Genomic DNA, 22,275 nt, shown 5'->3' with positions numbered 1-22,275 from the left:
CTATTCCTATATATATAATATATATATATATTACATATTGTATGTTTTGGATAACATTTGTGGAGAATTTTTGTTTTATGTTCATGAGGGAAATTGGTCTATAGTTTTCTTTTTGTTTACTTTCTGGTTTTGTTAACAGGAAAAGGCTAATATAAAAATAAGAGTTAGAAAGTGTTCCATCTTCTATTTTTTGGAAGAGATTTGTAGAATTGGTGTTATTTCCTTCTTTAAATGTTTGGTGGGATTTGTCAGTGAAGCTTTCTGGGCCTGAAGATTTATTTTTCAGAAATAAGCATTTCTTTTTGTTTTGTTTTGTTTTGTTTTATTTATTTATTTTTGAGAGAGAGAAAGAGCACAAGCAGGGGAGGGACAGAGAGAGAGAGAGAGGGAGACAGAATCAGAGCAGGCATCAGGCTGTGAGCTGTCAGCTCAGCCAGATGTGGGGTTCTAACCCATGAACTGTGAGATCGTCACCTGAGCCAAAGTCAGACACAACTGACTGAGCCAGGTGCCCCAGAAGTTAAACATTTTCCATAGTTACAGGATTCTTGGTAGTTGGTAATTTTCAAGGAATTGGTTTATCTGTTTATTTATTTTTTAAATGTTTGTTTATTTTTGAGAGTTAGAGACAGACACAGAGCACGAACAGGGGAGGACAGAGAAAGGGTGACACAGAATCCAAAGCAGGCTCCAGGGTCTGAGCTGTCAGCACAGAGCCTGATGCAAGGCTCAAACCCACGAACCTTAAGCATATAACTTGAGCAGAAGTTGGATACTTAACTGACTGAGCCATCCAGGCTCCCCCGGGGAATTGGTTTATCTTGACTATTTTGTTGTATTTCTGTATCTAGAGTTGTTCATAGTATTATTCCTTTATCCTTTTAATGGCCATGGTATCTATTAGCGATATCTCTTCCTTTTTAAAATTGTAGAGGAACTGGGGTGGTACCCACATTGGGCTCATTGCTGTCAGCCTGTCAGCGCAGAGCCTGCTTCCGATCCTTTGTCCTCTGTCTCCCTACCCCTCCCTCACTTGTGCTCTCCCAAAAAATAAATAAATATTTAAAAAGTTTTTTGTGAAGATTTGTTATATGAACCAGGATATGGTCTGTCTTGGAAAATGTTCCATGGGAGTCTGAAAAACAAATCTGGCCTGCTATTGTTGGATGGAGTGTCCTAGAAATATCAATTAGAGCTTGGCTGATAGTATTTTTTTTTAATGTTTATTTTTGAGAGCAAGAGAGCAAGTAGGAGAGGGGCAGAGGGAGAGGGAGACAGAGGATCAGAAGCAGGCTCTTGCTGACAGCAGAGAGCTGATGCAGGGCTTGAACTCACAAACCATGCGGTCATGACTTGAGCTGAAGTGGATGCTTAATAGACTGAGCCACCCGGGTGCCCCCTAGCCTGTCGGTTGATAGTATTTTGTTCAGTCCCGTATCCTCATTGATTTTCTATCTAGTGGTTTTGTCAATTACTGAGAGAGGGTTGCTGAATTTCCAAACTACAGTCTTTGATTTGTCTCTCTCTCCTTTCAGCTCTGCCAGTTTTGCTTCATCTATTTTGAAGTTGTGTTCTTTGTTACATACACATTTAGAATTTTTATGTCTTCTTGATACATTGGCCTTTTTATCATTATGTATTGTTCCTCTTCGTCTCTGATAATTTTTCTTGCTCCGAAGAACATTTTATTTGGTATTAATAGAACTACTTCAGGAACACTTGGGTGGCTCAGTCGGTTAAGGGTCCAACTTCAGCTCAGGTCATGATCTCCCAGTTTATGAGTTTGAGCCTCACATTGGGCTTTGTGCTAACAGCTCAGAGCCTGGAGCATGCTTCAGATTTTCTCTCTCTCTCTCTCTTCCTCCCCCCCCCTTCTCCCCTTCCCCACTTGTGTTCTCTCTCACTCTCAAAAATAAACAAAAATTAAAAAAAAATAGAACTACTTCAGCTTTCTTTTGATTAGTGTTTATGTGGTGTATCTTTTCTTCATTTAAAAAAATTAATAGAAAAAATTTAAGCAGTATCTGTTATACAGAAAAATTGAGTAGAAAATAGAGTTCCATATAGTTCCTGTCCCATATCCCCCCACCCAGTTTCCCCTGTTATTAATATATTGCTTCAGTGTGGTAGATTTGTTACAAGTGATAAACTAATATTGATACATTATTATTAACTAAAGTCTTCAGTTTAGGGTTCATTCTTTGTGTTCTATATTTCATGGATCTTGACAAATGTATAATGACATGTCTCCATGACAGTATTATGCAGAATAGTTTCAATCCCTAAAACTTGTGTTCCACTCATTTGTCTGTCCATCCCTACCCCCTTCTGAAACGTGAAATTCATTTATTTCTAAACTACTTAATATTGTTATCTTATATTTGAAGTAAATTCCTTGTAGATAGTATAAAGTTGGATCTTTTCTCGTTTTTAACCAGTCCTGACTAGCTTTCTCCTTGTTTAGTTGGTGGGTTTAAACCTTTTTCTTTTCTTCTTTTCTTTTCTTTCCTTTCCTTTTTTTTTTTTTTTTTTTTTTTGAGAGAGGGAGTGAAAGAGAGAGAGCACATAGGTGTGCGCAGGCACACATGGAAGGGGCAGAGGGAGAGGGAGAGTATCTTAAGCAGGCTTCACGCCCAGTGCAGAGCCTGACATGGTGCTTGATCTCACAACTCTGAGATCATGACTTGAGCCAAAATCAAGAGTCAGCCAGTTAACCGACTGAGCCACTCAGGCTCCTCTAAACCATTTCTATTTAATGTAATTATTGATATTTTGCATTTAAGTTTGCCATTTTATTATGATTATTTTGTTTCTTTCCTCTTAGTTTTGTTCTGTTTTCCCTTGTTTTCATATGGGTTGCTTGAGCATTTTTTTGGTATTCCATTTCAGTTTCTCTATAGTGAGTGTTTTCAGTGTATCTCTTTGTATAGTTGGTTTTTTTTATGTGATGTTTCCAGGGATTACCATATACTTACATAACATCACAGTCTAGTCATATCAACTTTTTTCCCCACTTTAAGTAGAAGGTAGAAGAAACCTTACCACCCTTTAGGTCCTTCTACCTTCCTCCCCTTTATAATATAGTTGATTTTAATATTACCTCTATACATGTTGAGAACCACAAGGCAATGTTATATTATTACTTTCAACCATTAAACAGTTTTTAAATCTCAAGTATTTGATTCATACAAGTGTGTTTATGCATTTTTATGCGTAACATATATATACACACGTGTGTATACCCTTCCTCTGTTCTTCTAGAGGTTTTCTTCTGTTATCATTTACTTTCTGATGAAATCCCTTTAGCCATTCTTTTAGAACACGTGTGCTGGTGACACATTCTCAGTTTCTGACATCTGTCGATGTGTTTATTTCACCTTCATACCTGAAGGATATTTTTACTCTAGATTGAACTTTGCGTTGGTCCTTTCTTTCAGAATTTGAAAAATATTGTATAGTTCCTTGTGACTTCCATGGTTCCTAATGAAAAATATGCTGTCCTTTGAATTATTGTCCTATAAGTAATGTTTTGATTTTTGCTAACTGCTTTCTGGACTTTGTCTTTAATTTTCAGCATTTTGAAGGTAAATGTCTTTAAATTTGGGATGTTTTCAGCTAAATATTTTTTCAACTATGCACTCTTCTCTCATTCTTGGGACTCTGAAGGCATAGATGTTAGATCTTTATTATTAGTCCATATTCTAAGGTTTTCTTCATTTCTTTTTAACCTCTTTTCTCTCTGTGTTGTACAAATTAGATACTTTCTTTTCCTTTTTTAAAATGTTTCATTTATTTTTGAGAGAGCACAAGAGGGGCAGGGGCAGAAAGAGGATCCAAAGCAGGCTCTGCACTGACGGCAGAGAGCCCGACGAATTCATAAACCGTGAGACCATAACCTGAGCCAAAGTCAGATACGGGTTGGATATTTTCTGTTTATCTGTTTCGTTGTTGTTGTTGTTCTTTATTTATTTTGGGAATGGGCAGAAAGAGAGAATCCCAAGCAGGCTCTGCACTGTCAGTACGGAGCTCAGTGCAGGGCTTCAACCCACAAACTGTGAGATCATGACCTGAGCCAAAACCAAGAGTCGGTTGCTTAACCAACTGAGCCCCCCTGGCTTCTGATCTACTGATTGTTTTTAAGTTCATTGATGGTTTCCTCTATCATTTCATTCTACTACTGAGCCTGTCCAGTGCTGGGTTTTTTTGGGTTTTTGTTTTTTGTTTTTTTAGTTTTAAAATTTCCATTCGGTACTCTTTATGTATTCAGTTTGCTGAGTGTTTAAAATTTCTTATTGGAGAATTTTGATAAAACTGCTTTAAGATCCTTTTCAAATAATTCCAACATGTGTATCATCTTGGTGTTGGCATCTACTAATTGCCTTTTCTTTATTCAAGTTGAGACTTTGATGGTTTTTCACATGACAAATAATTTTGGATTGCATCCTTGACATTGTGAGTATTCTGGTTCCTGTTTAAATCTTTATATGTAACAGGCAGCCAACCTGTTTAGGTTTAGAGCACACACACTGGCCCACCTTTGTTGGTTGTGGTTCAAAAGTCAGTTTAGTTTTCAAGTCTTGCTGTGCTGTTCTGGTCTGCTCTACTTGTATGCTACCAGGAGGCCAACCTGAAACCTGGGTGTTGTTTTAAATATTTTTTAATGTTTATTTATTTACTTCTTGAGAGACAGAGAGAGAGCATAAGTAGGGGAGGGACAGAGAGAAAGAGAGGGAGACACAGCATCCAAGGCAGGCTCCAGGATTTGAGCTGTCAGCACAGAGCCTGATGTGGGGCTCGAACTCACCAACTGCGAGACCATGACCTGAGCTGAAGTAGGACACGTAACCAACTGAGCCACCCAGGCACCCCTGGGTATTGTTTTAGACCAGTGTTTATTTCTGAAACTTTCTGCTGTGGTGTTTCTGGTCATTTTTACACATGGATCACTTAGAAGTATGTCTAGTATTTTGTACACATATTTAGAGAATTTGTTTCTCTAGCTCCCTCTTCTCCATAATCCTCCCCTCTGCTCTCTAGTTGGGCTGGGGTTGGAACTCCATTTCATGATTCCAGGGTAATAACACAGGGCTCTACCCTTATTCTCCACAGCTGCAACATGGGGAGGGGGGAAAGGTGCTGCCTCATTAATGCAGGATTGGAAGAGCTCTGCCCACAGTTTCTGGGCCATAGTGAGGTGAGGAGAGGGAGGGGTGCCACTTTTTTGGTTGTTGTTTGCCTAGAGTGGGACATATATGGTCAAAATGTTTTTATCTTGCCTGAGCTGCCCTTTTCCTGATCCTTTGTCTAGAGAAAGCAGTCTTTTCTTGGCACTTTTTTGATTGTGTTCTTTACTGTTTTCAGGTTGTGGGCCTCTCCAGAGCCTAGACTAGGACATAGTAGAAGTCAAACCAAACCAAATCCAACAAAAAGTAGGGCACTTCCTGCTTGGTCGGTCAGTCCTCATGTCCCATGGTCCCTAGCCAATCCACCTTCTTTTTTCCACTTTTCAGAATCTTCTGTCATTCGTCTCGTGAATTTTGTCTGTTTTGTTGTTGTTGTTGTTGTTGTTGTTGTCGTCATTGTTGTAATGAGGGTATGTTTATGTTTAAATAGAGAACATGCATATTCTAGAAGATCTAGAAAACCGCATTTCAGTTTTAAAATATGAACTTTAGTTTAGGAACATTCGTTTTTTTCTAAGTGCACAGTCTTTCATCTATTTTTTTTTTTTCCTGAGCACATAGTCTTCCATCTACAATTAAGTTTTGGGAGGATTCTCCCTAAAGATTACATCTCGTTTTGTTTTCTCATCCTGTTAGCTAGAACTTCTAGAACAGAAGTCAACAAACCAGGGCCTGCTTCCCATATTGAGCCTGCTGTCTTTTTTGTGTATGATATATGAGCTCAGAATGATTTTACATTTTTAAATGGTTAAGGAAAACCTCAAAAGAATAATATATGAAAACGATACCAAATACAAGTTAGATTGCATTCAGATTTCAATATTCATATATAAAGCTTTACTGGAACACAGTCATATTCCATATTGTCCATGGCTGGTTTCATGGTCCGGCAGCAGTGTTGAGTAGTGCAGCAGAGCCCATAGGCCACCCCTTCGAGGAGCAGTGAATCGTAGCTGTGATAGCCACCATGCTTTTCTTTTCTTATTTCCGTACATCCTGCTTTTCAGTGTTGTTGACCATTACACTAAGATGATCTTTTCAGCTGAAAGGTTATTTTGTTTCTGATTTCTGATGATTCTTGAGAACTTTCCCTCACAAATATGGTTCTTTTCCTCCCCTCCCTGACTCTTTGAATGCCACCTGCTAGGTAAACTAGAAACCTAAGAGGAGTAGCACTGGACACCCCCTTCTCCCTTATGTCAAGAGCAAATCCACTGTCGAGTCCTGTGCAGTTTACCTCCTAACCATCTGCCTACTCGTAATGCTTTGATATCTCTGCCAATAGCCTAACCATCTAACTAGGCTACTGAGATCTTGTCCTCTGTCCACTGTCCCTAGCCACAGTGCAGTGCTTGTTCTCTCATGCTTGTACTTTTCAGAGGCTTCTAAATGCTTGCAGGATAAGGAAAAATCATCCGTATCATCTGTACATGGTCCTGCTCCACATAAATCCCCGATCTTCTCTCCTACCATGCTCTCCATGCTCCAGGTATAGCAGCCTCTTTCAGGCCCTGCCCCCACCATTTCTGAGACTACTGGCTAGAATTGAGTTTCCTATCCTCCTTTCCGGTTTAACTCCTATTCATTCTGCACACTTCAGTTCGGGAATCAGTGCCTCAGGGAGGACTTGACTGAGCTTTTTTACTAGGCCAAATTTTCTCATCCATCTCATTCATCCATGAGGTGATTTTTTGAAGTCGTTTTTTGTTCTTAGACTGTAAGTAAGTGTCACGAAGGTAGGGATTTAGTTAGGTTTTGCTTGTTAATATTTCATTGCTAGTACCAGAAACAAGACCTGACACATAGTAAATGCTCAATAAATTTTTCCTTTTTTTGTTTTCTTTTCCTTCTTTCTTTCTTTCTTTTTCTTTTCTTTTCTTTTTCTTTTTCTTTTTCTTTTTTTTCTCCCTCCCTCCCTCCCTTCCGAAAAGGAAGGTGGGAGAATGAGTGGGGGAGGGGCAGAAGAAGAAGGGGAAAGAGAGAATCTCAAGCAGGCTCCATGCCTAGCACAGAGCCCTGTGCGGGAGCTCTCACAGTTGTGAGATCATAACCTGAACTGAAATCAAGAGTCAGGTGCTCAACTGACTGAGCCATCCAGGCACCTCATCAATAATTTTTTTTTCTAACAAATGCATTTTTTTTAAAATCAGGAGTTTTACAAGCAGCTGTTTTAGCATCTGTCATGTGCCTTTTAGTATTTTGAATTATTTTAATGAGGATTTTTATTAATATGCTTCTTTTTTAAAAAGTTTGTTTTTGGGGGGAGGGACAGAGAAGGGGTAGAAAGAGAGGGAGAGAGAGAATCCCAAGCAGGTTCTGCACTGTCAATGCAGTGTACACCTGGGGCTTGATCTCATGGACTGTGAGATCATGACCTCAGCTAAAATCAAGAGTTGGACCCTTCACTGACTGAACTACCCAGGTGCCCCAATATGTTTCTTAATAATAGTTCATGGTTAAGTTTCTGAAGTAAAACACCAGCAGGCTGGAGACTCGAGAAAAAGTTGCAGTTCAGAGACAAGTCTGTTGTAGAATTTTCTCTGGCTTGGAGGAGGAACAGCCTCCTGTTCACATCTTCAACTGATTGGATATGGTCCACCCATATTATGAAGGACAGTCTTCATTACTCAGAGTCCACTAGTTTAGTTTTTTTTTTAACAAAAATACAAGAGAACAGATCTATATCTATATTATTTACTTTCCATTAAGTTTAAATCCTCGAGAGTTATAGCATCACACAGATTCTATGGCCCATGACTTTAACAGGAAGGTTGCTTTGGAATTTGGCCTGAACCATGCCACTGTTTCCATGGGCTTGAGTTCTGTTTCCCCCATATTACTCTGGTTTTGTTTGGTTTTCTACCAGGAGTCACTGTGGTGTCCTTTGCTTTGTACACACAAACACATCTCTTGCCTAAATAGAATTCAGTTTCATCTCGAGCATAATCACCTTCAGTTTTAAGAGGAGCTGGTGCTCCCTCTTGTTCTGAAGACCCTGCTTATACCCAGCAAAATTGGACTTGGACGTATTTGTCGTTTTAGGGAGTGCTGTTCCCAGCAGGCCTCCACAGGTTCCACAATGGTAGAAAGAGCAAAGTCCACTAGTTTAAATGTGAATCTCATCCAGATACACCTTCACAGAAACATCAGACTAATGTTTGACCAACATGTGCCCTAACCAAGTTGGCACATAAAATTAATCATCACAGGTATATCCCGTGTCCATTTGTCACACATATGTATCTCCTAAAACTACATTTAATCTCCAAATAAAGACATTAACAAGGTCATGCTCCCACCTAACATAACTACCCTTCATACACCCAAAAACTCACTAACCTTTTCCCCTGGAGAAGATGTCAAGTCCTTGGAGGATGTTTACTTTTCTTTTTGATAACCTGTAACTTAAATACTGTGATGTAAAGTTAACAATGCTGGAGTACTATTATCATCTATTTAATCTATTATTATTGCCCGAAAGAAATATTTCCGTGTCTATTTTCTGTTGCAGGAGACCTTAAAACTTAGTAGCTCAAAGCAGCAACCATCTAATCAGCTTACTCTTCTTTGAATCAATAAATTGTGCTGGGTTAGCTCTTTGGTTCCTCTGTGGTCTTGACTAGAATCATTTGTGCAGCTGTAGTCAGCTGCTGGCTCATCTGGGGCTGAGACTGTCTCGGGCACATGTTTGGCAGTTGGTGTTGGCTGTCCACTGGCCCACTCTGTGAAAAGGTCAGCCAGGGCTGCTGCATGCTACGACAGCAGTGTTTCCAGGGAGCAGAATGGAAGTGCAGGGTCCCTTGAGGTGTCTGGAAGTTATACCAATCACTTCTGCTGCATTTTGGTGGTTCAAGCAAGTCACAAGGCCAGCTCAACTTCACAGGATGGGGAAATAAGCTCTACCTTTTGATAGGAGTGCCAGTATCTCATTATAAAAGATACATGTACAGGAACGGTAGGGATTTTTACAGCCATCTTCACAGTCTGCCACATTGTCTTTGTTTCTTTCTGACTGCTTAAAAATTTTTTTTATAAATTCTCGATTCTCAGAAGTATTACTGTGGTATGTAAAGACACAGATTTCTTTTTCTTTTATTGGCTTGGGGTTCTTAGGATTTCTTGAGTCTGTGGCTTGATGTCTTTTGTAAGTTTTGGAGAATTTCCAGCCTTTGTCCCTTCAAGTATTTCTTTTGTCTTATTTCTCTTATTCCTTTTATCTGGGACTCAAATTACTTGTAGATTAGATCTTCTCATTATGTTTTCTTACCTTCCCTTTTATATTTTTTATCCCCTTGCTTCCCTCTCCTTTATCATAGATACTTCCTTCCATTTCACTAATTCTCTCTTCAGCAGTTCTTAAATCCATCTGTTGAGATCTTTATGTTAGCTATTGTATTTTCTTAGTTTGAGAATTTCTGTTTGGTCTTTTTTTTTTTTTTTTTAGTGTTGATTCTTAGCTGAAATTCTTAATGCTGTGGTACTGTTCTTGTCTGTTTTCTACTGATTCTTGGCGTTATTTCCTCATGGACAAGACATTATATTTTTTAAATTGTTTGTAAAAATATTTTGAGACTTAGGATGATATCTTTTTCTAGACAGGATTTACATTTGTTTCTCGCTTGCCTAAAGGTCTTGAATCATTTTAATATAGTTTCAGGGGTTGAGATTCTTTTAAATAGGACTTTAGTCCACTGCCTGGGATACCTTTTATGTGTGGGGCACTTTGCCAAGTGCTGGGTAGGTTCTGTGAGCAGAGCATACATATGGGCACAGAATCTTGATTAAATGACAGATAAATGTATATACAGTCAAGTTCTGTGAAAACAATGAAAAGGTTGCTATGTAGTGAATATTTAGAGTGGGGAGAGTATGAGAATGCACCTACCATAACTTAATTTCAGCATGTTTCATTTAAGCTGAGACCTGGCTGATGTGAGAGAACTGGGACCAGAAGCTTCCAGACATAAGCATCTGTCAATATAAAGACTGAATGATACCAAAAAGAAGCCAGGGTAATGGCAGGGAGAGTGGTGGAGGGAGGATTGAGACTGATTTAGAGTTGTCCCTCACCCTCCGTCATTCTTCTCCCAGTTTCCTTCAGAAGATTAGTGAATTAGGAATTCATGAGTCTGGGCTCTAGATCTAGCTGTGTGGTCCTGGACTAGTTAACTGATTCTTCATTCAAAGCAAAAAGTGGGGGAGGGGCGGGAGGAAGGCGAGGACCTCACATGGAAGTGGGATGGGAAGTAATGAAAGGAGTACGCAAGGAGTCACCATATCAGGTTTCTTCATGTTCCTCACAAGTGTTTACACAGTTTGGCACACATAGTAAGCTTTCTGTAAGTGCCCGTTCATTTAACAAAATTGGAACAGATCAGAAAATTTTTAATGGGAAATTAATCATAGAAAAATGAGATAAGAATTTTCCATCCTAACTCCTTTATTCATTCATTCATTCATTCATTCATTCATTCAGACGTTTTTCATTTTTGGAAGACAGAGCATGAGTGGAGGAAGGACAGAGAGAGGGGGAGACACAGAATCTGAAGCCGGCTTCAGGTGCTGACCTGTCAGCACAGAGCCCGATGTGGGGCTCGAACTCATGGACTGTGAGATCATGACCTGAGCTGAACTGTGAGATCATGACCTGAGCTGAAGTCGGGCACTTAACCGACTGAGCTACCCTTTACTCCTCTATTTAAAGGAAAGAGAGTAAATGAATCTAGATGAAGAAAGACCATATTTATCTACCTTGTGGATGATAAGAGTTCTATCCATGAACCTGGAATGTTCTGAGAAAGGTAGGTAAGGAAACACTTGAGAGGTGAGCTCCTCAAGGGTAGGAGGTTCTCCCTCTGTTTCCTTGCCTGGCACAAGACAAGAACTTAGTTGAACAGATGAGCCAAGGATTGGTTCCCTGCTTTGAAGGAACGTAGGCTGTTCTTGCCTCACAAGACAGGTTTACCATTCATTTGCCTTGTATAACGTCCAGGAAGAGATTAAGAAAATATTTCCTCTCATATTAGCCTGAACTTCTGATCTGATCTGTGGATTATAGAACTTAAATTTCTTCAAAGCCCAGCAGTCAGAGAACACGTTGTTACACGGGGGTAAACAAGAGCATACCTCTCAGAGCCTTATGAAGTATATTTTCTTTCTGGCCGCAGATTCTAGGTCTTGAGCTGATATTTGAGAGGGAAAGATTGGAACTTAGTAGTCCTGTACTCCCTGTATCTTAACTTTCCAACCATTATGCAAGGTTTTCTTTTTCTAGAAAGAGACTAATGTGGAATGAGAATTCTCATCAGTAAATGCAAAGCTTTAAGTAGGTCATCTGACTTTGCTTTTGTGCACCACATTCACCCTGGTTATAAAAGCGCCTTTCATTAGTTTTCTAGGCTTTCATCACTCCCAGATTCTCCACAGGCTTTGTGAAAGAATTAAACTACCCTCCCCCCACTGCCTGTCTCATGGACTCTTTTGTAGATACTGCGGCTCAGTGGGGACTCTGCAGGCACTGAGTATATGAACAGTCCTCCTCACAGATAGGAGATTTCAGTAGTGATTAGTGCCATGGCATAGAAGTCAGTGTCTGCCAGGAACTAATATACTGGCTCAGCAGACTCATTTCGGCCACATTTGTAGGCCAAAGTTTAAATGTCTGTATTAAAATTATTTTTAAATAAAATTTGCCTCTTGGTAATTTCTGTCTAAGCATTTGGATAAGAGGCTGATGAGTGCTTCAAATAACCTACATACCCATAATTTTTTAAAAGAAGAGAATCAGCATTGCAAGTGTAAGTTTTGCCTGCAGGAATAGAAGACAGAAGTAAACATGAAATTATGGAGGGGCATTTAGCAAGCTGCTTGTGGCAGAATCTGAAGGCAGTAAATGATTTCCATTGTGCTGGTGTTAAGATCCATACATCTTAAGGAAACTGTAACTGTGTAGAGTTAAAGCTGTTTATTGATTTCTCAAGGACAAGTCTGTTATAATGAATTCCAAATGATTCTGGTGAAATCAGTCTCTTGGGGCCTTCCAGGTGCCTGCTCTGTTTTGCCAGTATAAGATGCTCTGACATCTTTTGAATTTTTAGTCACTTAAGTCCTTTGTTTTTTTTTTTGAGTCCTCTTTAATATCTCCCATCCTTTCCTATCAAAGGTAGACTCTGGTTCAGCAATTCAGCTATTCTCTTGCCAGTACTCAACCCTGTTCCTTACAGTTCTGTTACATTCAGCCAGCAGACCTTAGTTCTGTGTTTTTCAAACCATTAATGCGTAGAGAATTTTTCCAGAAAAGAATTTTTTTTTTTTAAGTTTATTTGAGAGAGACAGAGAGTGTGGGAGTGGGAGAGGGGCAGAGAAAGAGAGAGAATCTCACGCAGGCTCCATGCTGTCAGTGCAGAGCCCATGTAGGGCTCAAACTCACGAAACTGCGAGATCATGACTGAGCCAAAATCAAGAGTTGGACGCTTCACCAACTGAGCCACCCAGGTGTCCCCAGAAAAGAGTTCTTGAAAAAGGAGTCTCCTGTCAACTGGGTCCTTTTCTTTGATTTCTAGCCATTTTCTGCAGCAGCAGTATTAGTCTTATCACTTCTTCCTCCCCTCCCCTCCCGTCCCCTCCCGTCCCCTCCCCTCCTCTTCTCTTCTCTTCCTTTTATTTTGAGAGAGAGAGACAGAGAGAGGGAGAGAGAGTTCCAAGTAGTATGGAGCCCAGGGAGGGGCTCAGACTCATGAACAGTTGGATCATGACCTGAGCTGAAATCAAGTCAGATGTTTAACTGATTGGGCTCCCTGGGCACCCCAGTAGTCTTATCACTTCTTAAAACTTTATCCCACTATCTCCCCCTCTTTGTTAGCCTTTAACTTTGCTACATCACAAGAAATCACAAAGATGGCAAACTGAAGCTCCTTCACTTTGCTGTTCTTTCTCTTGTCTTCCTACCTTCCTTTCCTTCCCACTGAGACCTTGTCAGCATGTGCATTTGATTAATTTTCTCTTAGCCTAACAAACCCTTTCTTGAGTGCAAATCAGTGGCCATTTTTGCCAGGATATAAAAATCCTCTATCTAGTTACCTTGATACCCCACCCCCACCATTGTTTCTTATGGGTTCTATAGGCTGTGGTGGATTTTTTTATGTAAGTGATCATATTTCCTGCAAATAATCCTCTCCTATCTAATTTTTATTATTCTGATTCTTTTTCTTATTGCCAAGGCTAGGATCTCTCATAAGTTATTGAGTAGAAGAAGTGATGATGGGTCATTTTGTCTTATTCCTGATTTGGGGGCACCTGGGTGGCTCAATCGGTTAAGCGTCCGACTTCAGCTCAGGTCATGATCTCACAGTTCATGGGTTTGAGCCATGCATCAGCTCTGTGCTGACAGCTCAGAGCCTGGAGCCTGCTTCAGATTCTGTGTCTCCCTCTTTCTGCCCCTTCTCTGCTCATTCTGTCTCTCTCTGTCTCTCGAAAATAAATAAAAACATTCAAAAAATTTTTAAAGGGAATGCCTTTAGTGTTTCTCTATTGAAGACAGTAACCACATAGTGTTACTGTTTTAAAATAAGAACTGTTTTATCACATTAAGGAAACCCTCTATTCCTAATTCAGAAGGATTTTTAAAAATCATGAATTCATGTGTTTTTATCCAGTATATCTATATCAATTGAAATGATTTTATGATCTTTCTTCATTAATATAGGTGAATTATATTTATAAATTTTATCTCAAAACATACTTGTATACCTTCGACAAACACAGATTGATTGTGGTTTATCTTTTTTAAATACCAGATTTACTTTGTTAATGTTTAAGATTTTTGACCTGTATGATTATTAAGTGAAAGAGGCACTATAATTTCTTTTCTTGTAATGTTTTTTAGTGCCAGTTTTTACTCACTTCTTGGAATGAGTTGGAGATTATACCCTCTTTTTCTCTCACTTATCATCTTGGCCTAATGTTTTCTTTGTGAGAAAAATTTTAACTTTTGGTTCAGCGTCTTTAATAGTTATAAGAATGTTCTGGTTTTTTATTTCTTTGTGAGTTAATTCTTTTTTCTAGAGATTTGTCTCTTTCAAGTTTTCAGAATTATCTGTAGTTGATAATAGTCTCAGTTTTCATCTGTTATATTTGTATTTATTTTTACTTACTCATTTGTGCCTTCTCTTTTTATCTGTTTTGTTGACTTGTCAAGGAACTATCTTTGGCCTTGTTTAATTTTTATTGTATATTTTTTGTGTTACTGCATTTGTCATTATTGATTGTCCCTATAATTAAAAAAAAAAAAACTTTTAATGGTGTCTTTTTTTTCCCCTGAGAGAGAGAGAGAGCATGAGTAGGGAAGGGTCAGAGACAGAGAGGGAGACACAGGATCTGAAGCAGGCTCCAGGCTCTGAGCTAGCTGTCAGCACAGAGACCGATGCGGGGCTCGAACCCACGAACTGTGAGATCATGACCTGAGCCGAAGTCAGACGCTTAACCGACTGAGCTACCCAGGCGCCCCAGTTGTCCCTATAATTTTAAACAACTTTATAATTGACAAAATAAACTGTATACACATTTAAACTAGAAAGTTTGTGAAGTTTTGACGTGTATGTGGTGAAACTATCACAACAGTCAAGAGAATTTGAACATCTCCATCATCCCCCAAATGCTTCTTGTGTGCCTTTGTAATCCTTCCCTCATGTGGTGCCCACTCCTTTGTCCCCAGGCAAGTACTGATCTATTTTCTGTCACTGTAGATTAGTTTGTATTTGCTAGGGTTTTACATAAATGAAATCATGCATTATTGTGCTAACTATGTGTTTCTGATGCTTTGACACTTGGGGCCTTACTCACCCTGGAAAGACTGCCCCTCAGGGTTAACCAACTTCTAGAGATGATAAACAGATCAACCTGCTGGTGTGCCTTTCATATGCAAACCAACCAATCCGGAGCCCATACCCCAACCGCCTCCTTTTGAGGCTTTCACACTCTGGGTCACTTCACACTCTGGGTCACTATCTGCCTGATTTCACCCCCAACCAGGAGCTAGGCAATTAGGGATAGCCTCTAAGCCCCAGAGTCCACTGTTATTATTCAAATTAGCTAATCCTAAACCTGTTTGCCTTGCCTCTGCCTGTTTCTTCCTGCTGCATCCACAGTAAAGTTTTCTTAGTGGTATTTTCCCCTCAGTCCCCCTGCCTTCTAACCAACCCTAGTGCTTCCCCACCTGGCCCCTGTGTGTGTGGCATGCCGCTGCCTCTTGGGAACTGAGAATTAACAAACCATCTTTTCAGTGGCAATCATCTGGTGTTTTGGTTTCATCATAACTGAATGATAATAAAACCTATGTTTTAAAACAAGTAATGCTCTCTTGGGGCTCCTGGGTGGCTCAGTTGGTTAAGCGTCCGACTTTGGCTCAGGTCACGATCTCACGGTTCGTGGGTTCGAGCCTCGCATCGGGCTCTGTGCTGACAGCTAGCTCAGAGCCTAGAGCCTGCTTCAGATTCTGTGTCTCCCTCTTTCTGCCCTTCCCTCACTCATGCTCTGTTTCTCTCTGTCTCAATAATAAAATAAAATATTTTAAAAATTAAAAAAAAAAGTAATGCTGTCTGTTATCTTGTTTCTTAGCATAATTATTTTGAGATTCATTCATGTTGTATGTATCAACATTCGTTTTTATTGCTGTGTATTCTATTATATGGGTATAACAAAATTTATTTATCCATTGATCAACTGATGGAATTTTGGGTTGTTTCCAGTCAGCTGTTACAAATAAAGCTTCTGTAACATTAATGTACAAGTTTTTGTATGGATATACATTCCTTTTGGATAAATACCCAGGAGTAGAATGGCTGCATTATATGGTAGGTTTATGTTTAACTTTTTAAGAAACTGACAAATGATTTTTTCAAAGGGGTTATATAACATTTTACTTTCCCATGAGCAGTGTGTGAGGGTTGTGATTTCTCCATATCCTTGACAGTACTGGGTATTAAAAATCTTTTAGGTTTAGCTGCTTCAGTGTGGTATTTTGTGTTTACTCTGCATTTCCATAATGATCAATGATTTATAGCATCTTTCATGTGCTTATTTGCCTCACATATCTTCTTTGGTGAAAATGTTCAGATTTTTTCCCTATTGTTTTATTGGGATGCTTGTTTTCTGACTGCTGTCTGTATAACAAAATTTACCATTTTTACCATTTGTAAGTCTATAGTATGGCATTAAGTTTCTTCACATTGTTGGATAGCTGTGATCATTGTCCATTTCTAAAACTTTTCATCCTGAAAAACTGAAACTCTGTACCCATTGAACAACTCTTCACATCCTTCCCCCACCCCCCGTCACCACTATTCTACTTTCTATCTGTATGACTTTGACTACTCTATGTTCTTAATATAAATGAAATCATACAACATTTGTCCTTTTGCAACTGGCTTGTTTCAGTTAGTATGATGTCTTTAAGGGTCATCCGTGTGGTAACATGTGTTAGAACTTACTTTTTAAAGCTGAATAATACTCTAGTGTGTATATATACCACATCTTATTTATCCATTCTTCCCTTGCTAGGTACGTCGGTTGCTTCCACCATTTGGCTGTTAGCCAAATGACATAGTGATGTCATAAACATTGGTGTACAAATATCTGTGTGAGTGAGCCCCTGCTTTCAGTTCTTTTGGATATATACCCAGGAGTGGAATTGGTCTATCATATGGTAATTCTGTGTTTAATTTTTTGAGTAATCACCTTACTGTTTTCTGCAGTGACTGCACCATTTTACATTCCCATTGACAGTGCACAGGGTCTGAATTTCTCCACATCCTTGTCAACACTTGTTTTCCCTTTCCTTCTTTCCTTTCTTTTCTTTCTTTCTCTCTCCTCACCTTCTCTTTCCCTCCCTCTCTTTCCTTTCCCTCTCCCTCTCCCTTCCCTCCCCCTTCCTCTCCCCTCCCCTCCCCATTCTTGTAATAGCCATTCTAATGGATAAGAAGTAGTATGTCTCAGTTTTGTTTTGCATTTCCATAATGATTAGTGATTTGAGCATCATTTCGTATGCTTGTTGGCCATTTGTCTATCTTCCCTGGAGAAGTGTCTATTCAAGTGCTTTGCTCATTTTTTTGAAGTTTTTTTTTTTTTTTTTTAAGTTTATTTATTTTGAGAGAGAGAGAGAGCACACAAAGCACACACACCAGTGGGCTAGGGGCAGAGAGAGAAAGAGAGGAAGAATCCCAAGCAGGCTCTGTGCTAACAGCGTAGAGCCTAATGTGGGGGTTTGATCTCACTGTGAGATGATGACGTGAGCCTAAATCAAGAGTCCAGCAATCAGCCAACTGAGCCACTGAGGTGCCCCTGCCCACTTTTTAATCAGGTTGACTTTTTTGGTTGTTGAGTTGTAGGAATTCTGTATATATTCTGATTTTCTTTTTTTTTTTTTTAGTGTTTTATTTATTTCTGAGAGAGAGAGAGACAACATGAGCAGGGAGGGTCAGAGAGAAGGAGACACAGAATCGGAAGCAGGCTCCAAGCTCTGAGCTAGCTGTCAGCACAGAGCCTGACATGGGGCTCAAAACCACAAACCGTGAGATCATGACCTGAGCTGAAGTCGGATGCTTAACTGACTGAGCCACCCAGGTGCCCCATATATTCTGATTTTCAATCCCTTATCAGGTGATTTGCACACATTTTCTCCCATTTGTTGGTTTCCTTTTACTCTGTTAATAGTGATCTTTGATACACAGATATTTTTAATTTTGATGAAGGCCACCTACCTATTTTTGTATTTTGTTGAACTGTATTTCTAGCATCATATTTAAAAAATCATTGCCAAATCCATTGCCATGAAGCGTTCCCCCCTATGTTTTCTTCTAAGAGTTTTATGGTGTTAGCCCTTATGTTTAGGTCTTTGATACATTTTGAGTTAATTTTTGTATATGGTGTAAGGTAGGGAACCAACTTCAGTCTTTTGCGTGTGGATACAGTGTCCAGTTTTCCTAGCACCATTTATTGAAAAGGCTGTCCTTCTTCCACTTTTGCACCCTTGTCAAAAAATTATTTGAGTATATTTGTGTGGATTTGCTTCTAGTTCTGTTTTCTTTCATAGGTCTCTACATTTATCCCTTTGCTAATATCCCACCGTCTTAGTTATGGGAGCTGTATGGTAGGCCTTAACATTGGGTAAATGGATTTCTCCCATTTTAGTCTTCTGTTTCAAAACTGCCCCTGGTTTGTTTTTATTTTTTTATTTTACACATGTAACCTACACTATATTTTGATTTCATATATCCAGTTATTCATTCCAAAGTATATTTGTTTTTGTTTTTTTTTAATGTTTTATTTATTTTTGAGAGAGAGATAGAGACAGCGTGAGCAGGGGAGGGTCAGAGAGAGAGGGAGATGCAGAATCTGAAGACAGGCTCCAAGCTCTGAGCTAGCTGTCAGCACAGAGCCCGACGCAGGGCTCCAACCCACGAACCGTGAGATCATGACCTGAGCCAAAGTCGGATGCTTAACCGACTGAGCCACTCAGGCGCGCCTCCAAAGTGTATGTGAACAGCACATATTTTCCCATATTATTCTTTGTCCTAACTGCACTGTAAATCTATACCAAACTATTTGTTTGCTTGTTGAAGTAATCTGATTGACCTCCTTGCCTCCAGGCTTATTTCTCTCCAGGCCCTAGACTGAGTCTTGGCTTGGGTATAATCTAAGGGCAGCAGAATTTAACCATCTGTTTTATAGCTCTGGTAGTCCTGAATGTCATGTATGGAAATGAGCATCTCTTCAGGGCTTCAGACTTTCACTAATTTTTGTTGGGGGGAGGTCCTCTTCCTTTTATTTTGGACCTCTCTACCACATTGCCTTTCTCACGGTAAGACCTGTAGTAACGACAGTTGATTTCTGGTGATCTCGGACTGCTTCAGAAGCCTCCAGCACTTTTTCAAGCTGCTTGAGCTCACTGGCAAGTATCCAGTGTGCTGTTCCCACCCCACCCTCTCTCTCTTAATGGCATGTATCAGTTTTCTACTCATCCACACCCACCTCCTCCTGCCTCCTGCTCCTGTCACATGCCTCTTTGCCTGGCTCTCTCATTGCTGCTTTTGTCACTCTTACAGCTGTCCTCTTCCTTTCTTTGGCTGTTGCCTGACTTCCGTGGCAGCTGCTCTGTCATTGCTTGTCTGCCGTTCCGCCCCTTCTCCTCCTCTCATACCCCATACCCCTGCCCCACGTAGGTGCGGCATGTTCATTCTCCATGTGCAGAACTAAGCTTTATCACCTTCCCCATGGTCGGCCATGTCCCCAAAGTGGTCATCCTCCTGCTTATAGCATTGTGATTCACCTAAATGAGATCCCTGGGCCGTCCTTACCTCTGACATATCATTGTTAAGTCTTCAGTTCTACCTCTGTGAAAGGCTTCCTGGACCCAGTTCCAACGTGTGTGTGTGTGTGTGTGTGTGTGTGTGTGTGTGTGTAGGCTTTTCCACACCAACAAGCAATTCTTTGACACCAACAGCGTGTCTGAAGTTTATTTGTGCCTCACAACTGGCTAGGTAACTATTTCGATGACAATGTTTATATCTAATCTTTCTGATATTCCCAATATCAGGTAAAGTGTGAAGCCAAGGACATGAGCTTTGGAGTTTTAAATGCCAAGTTTGAATCCTAATAGCGATTTGTTAGGTATGTGGCCTTGAAGAAATTCCTTAACCTGTGATCTGGAGAATCTTCATCTCTAGAATGGAAAAACAATAAGTCATGGGGAGGGGGGGTGTGTGTGTGAGGATTACATTGATTAAAATATATAGAATGCCTAGTACTAGTGCCAAGTACCTGGTAGGCAACCGCAGATTGTAGTTGTAAAAGCAGTTTTTGTTCTTAATAATACATGATATAATGTTGATTGAGTGAATGGTTAGCTGAAGGAATTGAAACCTCCTTCTAGGCGCCTTTTTCAAATTAGAGAACCTGAACATTCCTAGCTGCCACTTCTTTGTTTCTCCTGCACCTGGGAGTTGAATAAGGCTGAGAGTTAAATACATCTCTCGCAGAGAGCTTCATCTCCGTGAAGGAAGTGAGTTTACCATGAGGACTCTAAGATATAACACAGATGAACGTAAGGGAAGGGAAGCAAAACTAATAGAAAAACAGGGAGGAGAACGAAACATAAGAGACTCTCAAATATGGAGGACAAACAGAGGGTTATTGGAGGGGTTGTGGGGAGGGGGGAATGGGCTAAATGGGTAAGGGACATTAAGGAATCTGCTCCTGAAATCATTGTTGCACCGTATGCTAACTAACTTGGATGTAAATTTAAAAAATTAATTTAAGAAAAAGAGGTGAGTTTACTTAAAACCAAGACTAGTACTTGAACAGTCATTTGTATTGAATATCTGAAAATCAGTGATTAATTAATGTGAACACATTTATATCAGTCACTGCCCCTTTATAATAATTAGTTTTCATTGGTATTAGAAAGATTGATCTGTTTCTCTATTAGTCTTTGTTTAAAGGATAAAATGGTGATCCTTTGTGAAGATTTGTGAAGAGAAGTCAGGTAGTCCTGGATTTGAATTCTGCTTCCACAGTTTACCAGCTATGTGATTATCTCTCAATTTCTTTATCTGCAAAATGAGAGTCAAGAAGAGTATGTAGCTTACAGAGTTGCTGTGAGATTTAACTGAGACAAAATGCCAAATATTGAGATAATTTTTACCTGACACTTGATCATATTTTATCAGTGCTAATGTATTGAATATCGAGTGCTTACTTTGAATAGATATACTCTTACTGGAAGCTATCACAGCCAAAGTCTACAATCTGGGCAATGTGCAGATTGGTCGAGCTCTCCTTTGCTAGTGGGAGCTTCACAATATTGATTCCTTAAAACATTTTTTCTTTAGCAAATGGATGCAGCATTGTGCTCACTAGCAAAAGGGCTGAGAAAAATTAATTCCAGAGCACCTTCATCATTCCCATCCTAGGTTATCAAAAGCCATAACATTGAAGAGTTGGATTGGGGTTGGTTGTATATATCAGGAAAAATAAAATGGGTTTCTTTCTGTTTCATATATATGACACCTGAAAGTAAGCAGGACTGGTATGGCAGTTGGTCAGTGTCATCAGAGAAGTCAGTTTCTTTCTAGCTCTCTATGCTGCTATCCTTATGTCACTCCGGGGTCCATAATGGCTGCTGGGGCTCTAATCATCACATCTGAATTCCCTGTTATAGGAGAGAGGACAAGGAGAAGAAAACTCCTTCCTTCCTTTTAAAACCACCTTCCTAAAAATCTCATCATACACTGTAGCTTATAATTTCTTGGGTAGAATTTAATCACTTGCCCACAACTAGCTCAGGAAGGGGCGTGTTCTCCTTAGTATTACCACCCAGCTTTCTTCCTTCTTCCTCTTAGATGAAGATGGCATGTCTCTCGGGACCTCTCAGGGTCCATTGACAGGGAGTGCATGTTTGGGCAAAGAGTATTTCTTTTGGGCCTGAAGCCAAAGGAATCATTCTCTAGCAGATATTCAGCGTGGCTGTAATGGTACAGGTTATATATTTCAAATAATTTACCCCTGAAATGCATGTGTCTATAATTGCCTGCTTATAAAGTTAAAATCCAAGATTTCTGTAGCTCAAGGAAACACTCCTGCCTCCAGAGGTACACAATACAGAAAGTTGCAGCAGTGCCAGTATCAGCATCATAAGGTTGGGGAGGATTCAGCGAGAGGAGGCATACAAAGTACTATGCAGTGCAGATGGGGCTTTGAGACAGGAGTGCAAGTGTGAGGGATTTTAACGACTAGTGGGCACTGGCCACTGTCCCCACCGCTGAGTGCACGGCCTCCACATGCATCCCTAGAGACTGTCTCAGATCTACACTGAATTCAGATTTTAAGAACGTTTAGAAAATGTTTTTAGGGGCGCCTGGGTGGCTCAGTCGGATAAGCGTCTGACTTCAGCTCAGGGCATGATCTCACAGTTTGTGGGTTCAGGCCCTGCGTCGAGCTCTGTGCTGACGGCTAGCTCAGAGCCTGGAGCCTGCCTCATGTTCTGTATCTCTCCCTCTCTCTGACCCTCCCCTGCTCACGCTGTCTCTCTCTCAGAAAT

At 40.0% G+C, this 22,275-nt stretch overlaps 1 protein-coding gene across 2 annotated transcripts in view; it reads left to right on the top strand.

Moving 5' to 3' along the window:
* PTPRA (protein tyrosine phosphatase receptor type A) overlaps positions 1–22,275 on the top strand; it is a 115,116-nt gene that overhangs the window by 14,105 nt on the left and 78,736 nt on the right. The window lies entirely within an intron of this gene.

This window comes from Crocuta crocuta, unplaced genomic scaffold, assembly GCF_008692635.1.
Source record: "Crocuta crocuta isolate KB4526 unplaced genomic scaffold, BGI_CrCroc_1.0 scaffold15, whole genome shotgun sequence".
Taxonomy (NCBI): Eukaryota; Metazoa; Chordata; class Mammalia; order Carnivora; family Hyaenidae; genus Crocuta; species Crocuta crocuta.
This window is presented reverse-complemented; position numbering and strand designations above follow the sequence as displayed.